Consider the following 14,819-nt stretch of genomic DNA (forward strand, 5'->3'; position numbering starts at 1 on the left):
TAACAATATCTAATTTTCCTACATTCATGGTTCTCACATTCCATGTCCCAATCACCAGTGTCTGCTTACAACTGTTCCTCTTCCTTTGTATTTCCATGGAAATACAAAGGAAGCACATCTTAGTCTTCAAATTTTTATCATTGCTCTTCTGCATTTTGAAGAAGTCCCTGACAGTAAACTTGCTCTGTGCACATTTCTCCATATCTCCTGACTGTTGATATCAAGGGTATTGATTGTTGATCCAAGAAAAATTAAATTATTGACAGCTTCAAGTATGTGTGAGTGTGTGTGACTCTGTGTGTGTGACGTGTGCGCTTGTGTGCACCATATGGGTCTCTGAAGGTATAAGCTATAGGAAATTGTTCTGCTAACCCAAAGACCTCTCTGGCATTTTTAATCTATCTGGTGCTCCCGGTGCTCGGAGGGAGAAAGATGGGCAATCTCCTTGCGTGCAATTTACAGCTTCCAAAAATCTGCTGGAGGGTTGTTTTTTGTCAGTTCCAACTCAGAAGCAATGGATGAGAATTTTGAGATTATATATTAACTACAACAAAATTTAGGAAAAAAGAGTTTTGGAATATGCATGTATAAATCTGTATCTAAATATATATATGTCTATATATACATATTTGGAAGCACGAGTAGCACCCACTTCATAAATAACATGCTTCTGGAAACTCTATGAATTTTGATAAATGTCTATGGTTGTAGAGGGGCTTCAGGCCTTTTGTTCATGGGGTCGCTATGAGTTGTGCTTAACTCAAAGGCAATCAACAATAATATATATACATATAACCACAGTAAGAGATAAGGGGGTGGAGGGAGAAACCGAGGAGAGGAAATAAACATGAGATTTCTCTTAGTCTCAGTAAAACCAAGCCAAAAATCAGATGTTGTCAAGTCAGAATTGTTGCTGTTGTTGTGTTCCATCAAGTCAGAACCTACCTATAGCTAACACTCCAGTAAGTTTTTAGAGACAACAGAGGGTGAACAAGGCTTCTCCTTTGAGGCAAAAATCCTGAAGCTCCATCTGACATACTTGGTCATGTTGCAAGGAGGGACCAGTCCTTGGAAAATGACACCATGCTTGGGAGGGTAGAGGGACAGCACAGGAAGGGAAGACCCTCGATGAGATGGATTGATTCAGTGACGGGGATAATGGGGGTAGGTGTGTCAGAGAAAATAGGATTGGCTCAGGATATAGCAAGGTTTAGAGCTGTTATACACAGGTTTGCTATGAGTCACAAGCCACTTGATGGCACATAACAACAACATTTTCAATTACTTGCTATGTGTCTGAAAACTGGACAGTGAAGAGGTGACAGAAGAATAATCAATGCCTTTGAATCATGGTGTTGGAGAACAGTACTGAATATCTCACGGACTACCAAAAAAGCAAGTAAGTTTGTCTTGGAGAACGTGCAACCAGGTGCTCTTTGGAGGAGGGGGGGTGAAACTCCATCTCATACTTCGGACATGTTTTCAGAAAAGACATCAATAGTATATAACAACAATCTTCCATATTATAATTCATCTCACAAACTTGGCCTGGGGTATGACAAGCAGAAAGTCCTAGTTTTAACTCCACCTGGGATTTCTACTTTTCCATCACTTCTCTTCTATATCAGGATAGATTCAGCACAATCCAAGATTAGTCAGCCAGACTCAGCTAGGCATGATGTACACCTAGTTTATTATATTACATGTTGTTATTGTGGTTGTTGATTGGCGTTCAGTCAAGTATGACTCCTAGCGACTCTATGTACGAAAGACCTGAAGACTTTCTACAACTATCGTCATTTATCAAAGTTCATAGAGTTTCCAGAGGTAGGTTGTTTAGGAAGTAGATGCCACTTCTGATAAATCCCAGGTTTTCCTACCTAAAAGTACATCTCACAGGCTTTGAGTCTACTGCATCCTCATGTTCTATTCTTATGCTAAACCTCCCCTGGCCTCTCCTCAATGCAGTGTCTTATACCCCATCTTCTCAATTCCACTTCACCCAAACACTCGTGAGCCTCTGATTTACATAGGTCAGAGTAGGGATGGACCATCCTCCCTGTCTAGCTTCTCAATATCTTATCACTGAACTGAGACTGGGCTGCACTCCAAGTCATCTGACATCCGGAGAAGAGATACTCCCTTTGTCTTCCACAGACTTCTCCCACGATCACACTTCCCCTTGACTCATAGACTCCTCGTCTCTCATAAACTGTTCCATATTATTTTCTGCAGACTCTTATTGCTTGTGGGTTACTCTAGATCATTTTGCAAGGATGCTCACGTCATGTGGAGCTCAGCTCCTAGTCTCTCAAAAATATTTCACTTTTTCTGTCTCTCTGCCTTCCCTTCAGAAAGAAGCTTTCCCTTTGCCCACTGATAAGATCTAGGCAAAACATTTGTCTCTTAAGGCACTAGGTGCCCATTTCAAAGAACTGCCCCCTCTAAGCAGGTAGACTTTTGACAATATTTCAATCCCTAAAACGGGTGTCTCACCTCCCCACCTGTAACCAACAGTGCTGTACAAGACACATATTTTTCATTTTAGACAAAAAAGTAGAAAGCAGAGTCCACTTTCCAAAACTTGAATTACTTTCTCAAAGTCATGCATGATTAGGGAAGACTCAGAACTAGTATTTAGATCTCATGAATCCCAGTCAAGTCTCCTTGAAAGATCCCAAACATGCCAGTGATAATATCATTCTACCCTTACATTCACAATACACTCAAACTCATATTTAAGTTAACCACACTTTCTGCCTCCATTAGATATGTACGTACTAAGCAGAGCAAAGTGAGGGGATGGAATTTCAAGATTCCTATTAAAAATTATATCCAACACATCACTGGTCCCAGCCAACTTGAACTTGATGAAGTAATTGCAAGGAGAGAAATTTTGGATATTGAAAGAGAAGGAAGAAAAGAGGAAATGCAAGAATAGAGAGGGTGACATTTCGACTTATTTTCTGGACTAATTTAGATACAAGCATAAATGTTTTTCTATTTTCTTTTCACCTCTTCTGGCATTCTCCACTTCCATTCATCATTCTTTCTTGCTCCTTCCTGCCTTTTTGAGCTTTGCTTTTGTGTAAATTCTACCCTTTTGATCTGGTGTGGTCGATTTCTGTTATTCACTTTATATGCCTGACTGTTGTTTGGCATAAAGTTCTTCCCTGAGGATAGTTTCAGCTTCTAACTTCAGAGGTCTCTACGGGCCATAGTCTCAGATATTCTACCAGTTTCTGTCAGACCAATACATCTGATATTTTTTATTATTTTTAATCTTATTCTGCATTTTTTTTTCTGTCCCTTTTTGTCCATGACCTTCTTCTTCGATCCTATCAAAGTGGCCCAGTGTAGTAAGTGGGCAGGAAGACACATTTTCTGATTTGTTATCTCTTTATGCTCTCTTCCTAACTCAAAATATCTTTTTTGTTTGGGGATTTGTGCTCTGTTTTGTTAGTTGGTTTATCTTTTCCCTCTTTTGTTTTGTAGTCCATGAGACAGTGACATAAACACTATGGTATCATAGGCCCAACTTTGATTCTGCTGCCTCTTTATTGTGATTCCTGCAATGTAACTGGGCTGTTGCTGTGCTCTCTGGAGAGGTCAGAGAGACCCAGCTCACTGGCTGTGACATTTGAAGAGATACTAGGAAGTTATCACCAATGTGTCCCAAATGGACAAGAAATCAAAGCTTTGCTGTCTTCGACGTGCAAAGACTCAGAAAAACTGTGCCTCTAGCTCCCTCCTGCCCCTGCTTGAGGCATCCCCATGACCCTGGAGTGGCTGCAAGGATGGAGGAAGCTTTTCTTAAAACCACATAACTTTTCTTACTACAAATCAAGGACCGTCCACTAGGTTTTCAGTACCACATGGATTTTTTTTTTCTCATGAGGAAACTATGAAAAAGTAATTTGTCTGAGGTCAGAAACTAATAAGAGATAAGTAAACCTGTAGGTAATATATAGTTGAGGAGCAACCAGGAAGTGGGATGATTCCCATCAGGAAATGTGGAAAAGAACAGGAAGAAGGGGAAATGATCTCTTCAAGACTGGAATTTAGATGCAAATATATTAGTCCTCCAATAGATAAATTTGACCTCCATCTAGGGCCCTGGCATTCGGTTCAGACTTAACATTACCCGAAGCTCTGCTGTCAGTCCAGCCTTGCTGAGATGTTAGGTAAACTGAAGCCAAGCAATCACCCACCCAGCCGCCTTTCATCTGACTCACTCACCTGTGTGGACTTGACTCGCTTTTTCAAACCAGCTGCTCTCTCCAGTGCTGTGCTGGGATCTCAACCCCTTTCTACTTCCCACTCACTGAAAAGATGAAGCTTATCATTCCACTGTTGGCTATTGGTTTCTAGCCTGAAAACTTTGTCCTTAATGGGCTGGAAGCTGGCTAGCCACACACTGACTTTCCTTTAAGTCTGTGCTAAGGATCTCTTGGGGGAAATGACACTTCAGTAATTCATCCCTTTAATGAGAATTTAAGATGAATTCTTACTGTAATTCATTTGACTCAATAGGCCATAAAATCTTGGTAGATTTCTAGTCCTGGTTCTTTATAGAACAAAGAAAAGGAAAATTTCAAAATGAAATAGTCTTTTTTCTAATCTTCTGGATAATGAATGAATTACTAGATAAGTACAGTACTGCTCCCCAACTCATTCATTCTCACGAGGGTTTGTTGAGACTCTGCCACACCCCATGTTTTCAAATAGAAACTTCCCAAGAGGTAGCCATGATGAGATAAACTGAAATCAATGTAAAAAAAAAAAAAAGGGAAAAGATATGTGATCATTACAAGGCTAACTTATTCAGTCTCAGTTCCTATTCAGAGACCCTTCCATCTGGTTTCCAAAGCTGTGACTCTTTAAGGGAGTAAATTACCCATCCTTCTCCTGAGGAACAGCTGGCCTATTCACACTGCCAACCCATTTGTTAGCAACCCAATACACTATGTGCTACATCACCAAGCAAAATCCAGAGCTTTTATTTACCTTAATGGACTTTTCATTTTTTCTAGAAGATGTAGAAGACAGGAGGAAGGGAATTAGACAGAAATATTCCCTGATGGGGAAATTTTATTAAGTCTCATTGTATGGTTTATGGTGGACCCTCATTTTCAGTACTTCACAAAGTTTAAAACAACAAACTACCTTTTCATCAAGACGCTTAGTTTTCCTTCAAAACAATAACCATACCAAAATGCAACGTTAGCAGAGGCTGTTAAGGAGGACCTAGTGCCTTGTGTATGACACAACATGAAATAGATGTGATCCTTGCCCTCAAGGAACTTATGATCTGGCAAGTTTGTTAAGACAATAAAACAATTACACTAATACAGGGAAGAATTTGTTAAAGATCCAAATTAATTACAAAACCAAAACATTTTAGAAGAGAGTAAGACACTCTGACCCTGTCATTTTGGGATAGCTGACTTTGTAATGTAAGTGCCATCTCAGCACTAACTTTTATTGCCCCACCTGGTGTGGCTGGGGTGGGAAGAGAGAGGCTTAGTGTAAGAATGTCTGTTTTGCATCTTATTTGATATGACAGAACTTGATGATGAGTAACTATAAAAGTGATAGAAGATAACTTGCATAAATAACTCTATAATCTTGAAATAGGGAGGATCTTTATTATTTAGCCAGGAAGGACTAGGAATAAAGGAAAAGATTGATTGGTTTATATCTCATGTACATTCTTAAACGCACATGACAAACCTAAACCAACTGAAAAATACACACAGACTATAAAAAAGTGTGGTTAAGGAAAAAACAGTTGTTTTAAGCTGGCATTGACCTAGCAATTAACCTGGAATCTGACAAGGCTCTTTGCTGCAATAATATGACAGTGGTTTATACAAGTCAGTAATAAAACAATATATACCTGAGAAACTGTCAGCAATCAAAGCTGAAAAGAAAGACATGGTAGCTAAACTCAATATGGACTCCTAAACTAGATAGTTGCAAAAATGATGGCATGTGGTTGGGGCTGATCGAAAACAGCGTCTACCCTCCTCTAACTACATGAAGATGCAGAATAACCATAAGTATTAATAGCTTAGGGCTGATTGCTGTAATAGCGACATCTCCCTATCCTTCAAACCTTTTTCCTAACGCTGACAATAGCTGGCTCTCCCATAGCACTCTCTACTTTTCTACTGGATTCAATAATTCATTGCAACTGCCACACGAATTCATAGACCATACTTAACAACCAGGTGCTTTTTTAGCAAAGTAAAAAGTTACAATTCAGGATCAGAAGTGTTCAGGATACAGTTCTTCAATCTGGACAGCCTTTTTTCAATGATACCCAAATGAAAGTCTTTTGATGGCTCTCAAGCCTCATGGCCCCTCAGCTTTACCCTCCTTGGACAAATGTTATGAAACTCTTTCAGCCATGGCAATTAGATCCCCAGTGACACCTTTGTAAGCTTCCTGCCTGAAGACATTCAGCTCTAGCTCCTTGGGACAGCAAGGCTTGTTCCCTGGCCGATGGAACACGAGCCTGCCCATCTCTCTCTCACAGAACAGCTAGCAAATTCAAACCACCTGTCTTTGGATGGCCGCACATATTTTTTTACCAGTAGGTTTCCCTTGTTGTTGCTGTTGAGGATCTTTGAGTCAGAACTGACCCATAGGTGACCCATCAGCAGGTTTTCAAAGGCAGTTAATTGAACGGGAGGAGATTGTTCATCCTCCCATGGAACAGCTGGTGGATTTGAACAGCATGCCTTTGGGATTGCAGTGCAGCTTCTTACCACTAGGTCACCTACAATAACCTCCTAATTTGTTAGCCTGCCTTTACTTGTTGATTGCCGGTGAGTTGAGGTCGACTCATAGAGACTCTAGGAACAAAAGACTTAATGCCTTTCCATAGCTATTGTTTCTCCAAGTTCATAGAGTTTCCAGAATTTACTTAGCCCCTGTTTTTCTGCTGTCCTCACTCAGTGAAATCAGATTTGTGTTATCTTTTCAAATCACAAATTTGATCATAAAGCCTTGCTTATACCTTGCCTTGCTTCAGGAATATCAATAAAATCCTTTAAAAGATGGGAAAATTAATATGTTGGATAGTCCTAATCCATGCTTCCAGCCTCATCTTCATCTCTTTCGACTGTAGTCATATACGTACGTACAAACTGCGGAAGAAGTGCTTTACTCTCTCCTAGCCTGATTAACTTCCTCCAGGAAGTCATCCTCGAAATCCTCAACTTTGTCCAGCCTCTATTGTACTGTCTGTCTAACAACGCAGTAGATCACTCTTTAGTAACATTTACAGGAGATTTTACAAGGGAAGGGACTATATTTACTGTCACTACCAGTTTGCTTTTGTAAATTGCCCTCTTACTATTGAATTGACACCAACTCCTGGCTGTTCCTTGTGGTACAGAGTATAACTGAGCTTCAGTGGTTTCCTAAACACCTAGCACACAGTTCCTGGTGCATACTCTTCTCTCATTAAATAGTGTTGAATACATAGTGAATCTTGCTAGCAGTCAATTTGGCAGCATATGTCAATATTTTAAATATGTACATTTGGGGCCCAGGAATACACATTGCGAGTTTATTTTTTTTTCCTTACTTCACACACACAGAGAGAGAGAGATGAGTTTTTAAGATTTAGCAGTTTTTTTAAAAAAAAAAACCTCTGTCAGTACATGGTCAGCAAGAAAGAAGAACCTCAATGAGATAGAGTGACACAGTGGCTGTACATTTGGGGCCCAGGAATACACATTGCGAGCTCAAATAATGACTGTGAAGATGACACGGGACCAGGCAAAGTTTTGTTCTGTATGTAGAGTCACTATGAGTCAAAACCAAGTAGATGATACCTAACAAAAACAACAATATTACTTGTATAATTGGAAATAATGAAGATATGCTCATTCTTGGAACATAAAATAAGCTAATGATGTCTTACATAGGCTGTTGTAAGGTATCCTCAGATTAAGACAGTTGCACCAATGAGAAACCACAGAGAAGTAACACTGTTGCTTAAGAGACTCTACCTATCTAGTCTGTTAGGGAAGTCTGTTGGCCTAGTGGTAAGGAGTTAGCTGCTAACCAAAAGGCCCGTGGTTTAAATCCACCAGCTGCTCCATGAGCAATCTCTTCCCAGGAGATTGATAACCTCTGAAAACCCACCAGAAGGTCAGCTATGAGTTGGTTCTGACTGGATTTCACATAACAAAAACAATTTATTAAAATCATATAAAATGCTAAATGAACTTAATGTTTCAGTAGAGTTGTTTGCTTTTAAGTATTTTTCAAACCTACTTTTTAAAAAATATTCATGCTACTATTAATGTTTTATGATCTCCACATTGGTCTTGAGCTTTATTTTCCCATTGCAGAGGAAATTAAAGGATTAGATCTTTATATAACCCCTTTTTGAAATTTAAGATTAAAATGGATGCAAACTCAGAACATTATGTCATTTTCTAATAACAGGGAACAGTACTTTAGCTACTGGTTTTATTGTATCACTTCATTTTTAAACTGTTGTTAAAAATTAAACTTGTTCATTTTAAGAATAAAACTTTAAAAAGATAAAGTTTTTTTTAAAAAGAGTAAGATTGTCCAAAACTGTTGTTGTAAAAGTGTCATGTGGGAGGACAGATGGAGGGTTCCAGGTAGGGATGAGCACTTGCGAGAGGTGCAAGAATGTCTTTAGAAGGCACACGTGTGTCCAGCCATTAGGGATGCCTGGGACGGAGCCTATGGATGAGAAAACAGAGACAAGCTGGGAAGACAGTATACCAAACAGCAAGATCACCACAATAGAAGAAAAGAAAATTTGAAATAAAAGATTGACATGACAAATTGCGTGCTTTCCCCCCACTTCCTCACTTCTTGTTTGAGTTTGTCTCAGGTGTCATCACATTTCAGCCTGCAGGTACTCTCATCCATTGCCTTCAACTGAGAACAGACTCATAAGTGAACTTCTTTTGAGTTTCCCAGGCTTTAAGCCACATGAGAGGAGATTGCCCATCTGGAGTCAGTGATGAATTTGAACTTCCAGAGATATGTGGCCTCTACGTCTACTCTCCACAAACCAGGCTGCCAGAGTTCCCTCAAAAAAATTCATCAGTCAGTTCTGACCCTCCGTTGGTTTTCCAAGTTTGCAAATCATGTAGGGCGGGGATTCACCGACTTTCTCCCAAGGAAGGGCTAATGGGATCCAGCTGCCAAAGATGCAGCCTTTCGGTTAGCAGAGCAGCCCTGAGCCACCACAGCTCCCTCCCCAAGAGGCAGAATTGCAAAGACAACTGTTGTAAAAGAAAATCTTAAACAGAAAACTGCTTGCTAGGTAAAAAGCATGTGTACATTTTAAATGTTGATGAAATGTTCTGAAATTGCCCTCGTTAGAGGTTATATCACTTCATACACAGAAAAAATCAATATGAGTACTTGTTTCTCTGCACCTTTGCCAAAAAAATGTTGTTAGGTGTCATTCATTGACTTGTCAACTCATTGCAACACTATGAACCCTGTGACATTGTTATGATCATCATCATGTTCAGGCCCACTGCTGTGCTCATTGTTATGTCCATCTATCCTGTTAAATGAAGGTTTTCCTCCCTTTATTATATGCCAAAAATAGGTTGTCAAAGAACATTTTAAGTAGCTCTTTAGCTACTAGCTGAAAATGTATTTTTAATTTGCATTTGTATATTGTGATGGTCTACAAATCTAACTTCTTTATATTTCCTTCTTGAGCTTGTCCTTTGCCAAATATTCTATTAGAGTGTGATCTTATTCTTACTGATTTGTAGATGTTCTTTACATTTTAATGAGCCTTTGCCTGACATATTCCTTAGAAATATTTCCCATGTTGATGATGTAGGTCTTAATTTATTTACAATATTTCCTACCATGTAGAAATTTTTTCTTTTTAGAGTCACACCAATTTTTTAATGGATCTTAAATTTTTTTCATGCTTTAAGAGACTTTTTCTATTCCAAGATCATTAAACACTTTTTCTATTTTGTAAAATTTTGATAGTATAATTTTTACGTTGATAGTCCATCTGGCACTTATTTTGGTATAAAAAAGTGAGAAGAAACACAACTTTATTATTTTCCAGATGGCTATCCAATTGTCCCAACATCTCTTATTAAATTATAATTTTCCCCCACTGCTCTCATATGCAATCTTTACGAACTATTAAATCTTCTTAAGTAGTGGGATCAATTTCTGATTGTATTCCTTCTGTTGTTCTGATTCTGTATTCATGAACAGCTATTAATTATGTTCATTTTCTTCTCTTTATATTAGGTATATATTTGGGTTATTTTCTCCCATTTTTACTCCTCCTTTTTGAAATTTTCCTGGTTAATTTAGCATATTTCTTTTTCCATAAAAATTCTCAAATCAGTATGTCTGATTAAAAAAATATTTAAAATCTTGCTGCTATTTTTTATTGATGCCTCATTAAAGATTCAGATTAATTTAGGAAGAATTCTCAGCATAACAACAATGTGGACCTTAACCTTACTATTTATGCAATATTTTTTTGTTTATCATTAGTATTGAAAAATTTTTCCCACATAGACATCTGGGGAATAATACAATATGAAAATTGTTAGAGCAGTTGATGTCAGGTAGTCTGGAATGGAGCAAAGCTGGAGGTGATGGAATGGCCAGTTGAGAGGACATTATCCGGGCAAGATACGAGAAGATGAGCTATGTAGAGTAGAAGTCAATACTTTCAAGTTATCAGGAATTGGAAGGAAGGAGGATCTGAATCAAAGCCTTCTTAAAGGTCTTAACCCTAAGGAGTAGGGAGTTTGAGAGCAGTGCAAATGATTAACACTCTGAGCTGCTAACAAACTGTCACAGTACATACACACAGAAATGTCTCTGAAGAAAAAGGTCTGCCAATCTACTCCCAAAGAAACCAGACACCAAAAAGCATATATATATATATATGAGATACACGATAAGTAAATAGGTAAGTAGGTAGGTAGGTAGGTAGGTAGATAGATAGATGGATGAAGAGGAGAGAGAGATGGAGGTGGAGATAAATACACAGATACTTAGTTGTTATGTCCCACTGAGTAAGAATCAACTTACAGCTGACACTCCAGTGGGTTTTCAGAGGGCAGTAAATCACTGGAGGAAATTGCCTACCCTTCTCCCCCAAGAGCAGCTAGTGAATTTTAAACCACACGGCTTTGGGATTGCCGTGCAGCTTCTTACCACTGGACCACCAGAGCTTCCTAAGTCAGCAGTACCATGATATTGTTGTTGTTGTGTGCTGTCAAGTCTGAACTGACTCATAACTGACCCTCCAGCAGGTTTTCAGAAGCAGTAAATCATACTGATTACCCATCCTTCTCCCATGGAGTAGCTGGTGGATTTAAACCACCAGAGAGGTGCCACCCTCGGTTAACAGCACAACTTGCTGTGAACTTTGCCAGCAGTACCTATACCATAGGGTCTGTTTGAAATGAAAACAGAAACCTCTTTGGAGGAGATAGAAAATGAGACGTTAGCATTTAAGAGATAGAGATTGAGTTTCTGCTTATGGTAAAGAAATAAATGTGGAAGCAGAGAGTGGTTATGTGACACAATATGGTGACTATCATTAATTGTACACTTAGAAATAGTTAACATGGCAAAGATTTTGTTATATGTATTTTATCACAACAAAATTAAATAGGTAGACTTTTTTCCTTTTTTTAATAAGATATTGCTGCAAAGCTAGCAACCACTCAGAAACACCACCTCTTCCTCTCTCCCTTCCTGTATCTGCTAGATTCCTAAAGGTGAAATGATATGTCCAATTCCACAGGTCAAGAAATGTAGGAATCTGTCTGACTCTATTATGTCACCTTATTCAGGGAAAATTGGTCACAGACATCAAGGAAACTGAGAGTTTGATGTGTATTTAGGACATGCTAGGCACTCCAATAGGGAATTTTTTTCTTTAGAGCAATAGAGCTCTCAAAATGCCAAATTTCAAAAGGCAAAGAGATGGCTTATTACCACCTGGTGCTTTGTTTGCCCTCTTTCCTATGTACCCTTCCGATGTTTCTTTATGGATCTATAAGAAATATGTACGGATTAGACACTTTGTTCTAGGTCTAATTTCCACAAATAGGTCTTGGAGCTCTTTCCACCTCTCTACACACAGAGTAAAGAACACTGTGGGCATAATGTGTTCATTTTCGGGCTACTAAACAAAAGGTTCGGAATTTTAATCCACCTGGAGTTCTGCTAGAGGACAATGAGCAGTCTCCGCCTGTGAAGATTTGCAACCTCAGAAATCCCATGGAGGATAACTTTGAGGCAGACCAAGTCCACAGCAGTAGGCTTTGCTTGGATCATTAAAGAGTGTGTCGTCTTTGCCATTCTTTCACACTATTGCATAGCATTCCAAACTGTGGGTATATTTTCATTTCATCTGTTTTCTATTGATGAGCATTTGGCTTGTTTCCCGTCTCTGCTTTTATAAATAATGCTACAAGGGTTAACCTTGTATGCATGCTATTTCACAGAGCCGTTCCATCTGTAGGATTAATTCCCTGTGGTGAAGTTGCTACAGGACAAAATCTTAATCAGACATAAAAGGAGAATTGACTCCTACAGACAGAGAAATGAAGGCTATAATTCTTTTGTGAGGCGCCCAGTTTAGCACAGGAACAGATAGCTAAATCCCTACTGGGGGGGGGGGGGAAACTGGTTCTTATTCCCTGTCTACAAAAACAGAAAACAAACTCAAACACCCATGATGAATGTGCATTTTACTCCTCATTTAATGTGTTTTGCTCCAGATGTTACAGAAATCATTTAGTCTGAGGTACTTTGTTGTAATTTTTATTCACGGTGCTCTTCAAAGCCTTTTGAATAACATTATTCATAAAGGGAGTATTTGTGCTTTGCAGGAATTAATATACAGAACCTTGAATGGGAATTTGTTAGAATGACCACTATGGAGCCATTCTACGAGCACATGAGCTCATCAACCGTACACATTGCTGAGCAGCATTATTGAGTTCATGACTAGCACACAGGTTTGCATTTATATTGTTCCTCTACTGCTTTCCTCAAAGCTTCCAGCACTCTGGTCCATATGATGATCAGGGAACCTTGATTTCCATCAGCCCTCAAGCACCAAGAAAGCTAGTATATCTCAACAACTGCAAGAAAAGTTGGCACTACAACTGGGTAGGTTGGAAAAGTCAGAGAGAACAAGGAGCCAAGAGATGACTGTTCTCCTTATTTCTGACATCAATCATTTCCTTCTCGATGATTCTAACAAGAGGGCTGAGTTTTTCCAGAAGTACTGCACCCCAAGTCATGTCATCCTAAATCAGAGAGGGTTACCCTCTCACAGTCCACTCCAGGGGCAAGCACCAGAGACAGAGCAGGAGGTCAGCCCAAGCCCACAAAGGGGAGAGTAAATGCAAGAATCCGTAAGCTCAGGAAATACTAGAAAAACTGAAGTCAGCCAGCCAAACAGATTGGGAGTATCAAAATACTATCTTGACTTTGTAACCTTCTCACCTTGAATTAAAATAATAACAACAAAGAAGTTTCAGAACAACCCAGGAGGATGAAAGAGTCATGAAACCCACCAGCTGAGCAATGAAGCTGGCATCATAGCTCTGAAGATGGTGCCACCTCATGAAGAATCAGGGAGACAGTGCAGGGTTCATGAAGGTAACTCAAGAAACTCCAGCAAGTTTCTGGATGAGCCCGGAGAAAAGACATCAAGAATCAAAGTACAGCTGCTCTTTTTGCTGTCTAAATCATTATATATTAGCTGCAAATTTGGTTTGTTGGCCACCACTCAAAAGGGACATATGGCCAATAAAAGGTTCAGTGGAGTTTTCCATCTGCTGTTCAACTTTACACCATGGCTTCCACGCTATGGCTCCATGTCAGAGCAGGCTGCACTTCAGAATCCTTTCATGAGCTCCATGCCAGCAGCTAAATGGGCATGATTCCATGCCACCCTATGCCACCAACCCAGCAGAATGTTTGACAGGTTGGTGTGTGCTTTTTCTGAAATCTGTTTCACAATCCAACCCAACTGACTTTCCGGTTCCATAGAACAGAAGTGTCTGGAATGTCGCAGGTGGGGAAGCCAAAGGTGCCACTGTGTAGCTGCCCTAAGGAGTCATCTAGATGCTCACAAAAGAGCCTGAGAGAAGCAACTGCCCTCTGGGGACTCATTAAACCCCAAGCCAAACACAAAGAATTGGCAACTGCCCACAGCACTCAGTCCTGGAAACACTCTCCAATAGTATTAAATGCAAAGGAAAAAGGTTTATTTTCCTGGCTCAAGACTGGTCACTTCCTCCACCTTGTACTAGAATTGTCTGCAGTTTTACTAACTGTGGCAAGTCAGTCAAATTTACCTTCAGTTTTTGGCACATCCGCCTGCATGCTCCTCACAAATGCTGCCCTGCCACTGTTTATAGGTGATATGCAGGGACACCTTTAGGGTCTTCTCACACTTCCAATTTTGTAACCACACAACAATGGAGGACAAGCTTTACTCTTAAACTTAGAATGGGTAATACCAACTTAAAGTAATTCTAATCGTTCTAACAAGTGTGCTTGCGCCACATGAAGTTGAAGATGATCCATTTCCGGGTGACCCTGGAGGACATTATGCTGAGTGAGGTATCTCAGTCACAAAGGGACAAATGCTATATGGTGCCACTGTTGTAGAATGAGGCTGGCATCGGGGTGGGGGTAAGACTGAGAAAAACTGGATGAAATATGTTTACGGCATTGAAGTCTATGGGGGAGAGAATAGTCTAAAAGTATTATATTTTAGGGCATTATTT

The sequence above is a fragment of the Elephantulus edwardii genome, unplaced genomic scaffold, assembly GCF_000299155.1.
Source record: "Elephantulus edwardii isolate Elephantulus edwardi_28Jun2011 unplaced genomic scaffold, EleEdw1.0 scaffold00164, whole genome shotgun sequence".
Classification (NCBI taxonomy): Eukaryota; Metazoa; Chordata; class Mammalia; order Macroscelidea; family Macroscelididae; genus Elephantulus; species Elephantulus edwardii.